At 48.9% G+C, this 1,099-nt stretch overlaps 1 protein-coding gene across 1 annotated transcript in view; it reads left to right on the forward strand.

Annotated features, from left to right (window-relative positions):
* Window positions 1-1,099, forward strand: part of bcl11bb (BCL11 transcription factor B b) — a 38,818-nt gene that overhangs the window by 32,187 nt on the left and 5,532 nt on the right. The gene's annotated exons all lie outside the window — the stretch shown is intronic.

Raw genomic sequence — 1,099 nt, forward strand, 5'->3', positions numbered from 1 at the left:
ACCCGAAAGAAAGAGCTCAACCAATCACAGTGCTAAATTAGCTTCCTGTAGCAAACACTGATCTGAGATCAGACAGGAGCCACGGTTTCTCAAACTGGCCCTCAGCCGAGAGCTTGGGCCTCCTCGAATAGGTTTAAGATGTTCCTTGAACATGTCATCACTCCCCCCACCCCTTTTTTTGTTGTTGTTGTTGTGCAAAAGAGAGAAATACAAAACAAGTGGGAAAAAAAACAGAATACAGAGATACATGGGTGGATGTCAACTCAGGAATCGCCGCAGTGGCAACGGGAGGGAATTGTTGGCTATTTATTCTGGAGCTGCCATTTTGCAGGACCTCTTTGCTCTCCTCTTTCCGCCCAGTTGAAATCAACGTGACAATTTTAAAGACGCGGTCCTTGGAAGCTATTTTACCCCGACCAAAAAAAAAACTTGAGAACATCCCCGCAAATGCCTCGGAGGCGCGCAATGGGGCCCGCAGTAGCCTGGCGGTGCTGCATAAGCAGATGCAGATGCCTTTGGAGGCAACCAGAGGGTCTGCGTTGAATTAGATAAATCCCAACAAAGGCCCCAGCGCAGTGACTGATCGATTCATTTGGCCTTATTAAGTCACTCCGACGAGCAATTTGTCAATGAGGGGTCGCCGCCGTGTGCGTTCACTGTGCGTGCATGTGTGTGTGTGTGTGTGTGTGTGTGTGTGTGTGTGTGTGTGTGTGTTGTCGCGACACTCCGACTGCACAAAAACGTGTCACGCAATCACCTCGCTGCTTTCTTTTGTGCATCTCGCTTTTTGTCCAAGATCACCCCTCCATCTTTTTATATTAACATCTCATATTCACCCACCCAACCTCCATATGGAAATGACAGAACAGACGAGATGGATCTGTATATTAAAGCCGAGGCTGACATCGACATTTGCATAATGTGGGGGTGGCCTTAGGGCGCTACCTGCCATCTGCATTCGCCCCGACGCACGCATGCACGCACAAACACGCACGTCGCGCGCAGACGAATAAACGGGTATCGGCTATCTGGACCAAAGTCTTTCTCTTAATTAATTTATCAATTAAAAGGGTAGGGAACAGAATCTCCCGACTCCCCC

The sequence above is a fragment of the Hippocampus comes genome, unplaced genomic scaffold (genome assembly GCF_001891065.2).
Source record: "Hippocampus comes isolate QL1 unplaced genomic scaffold, H_comes_QL1_v1.1 scaffold5, whole genome shotgun sequence".
Taxonomy (NCBI): domain Eukaryota; kingdom Metazoa; phylum Chordata; class Actinopteri; order Syngnathiformes; family Syngnathidae; genus Hippocampus; species Hippocampus comes.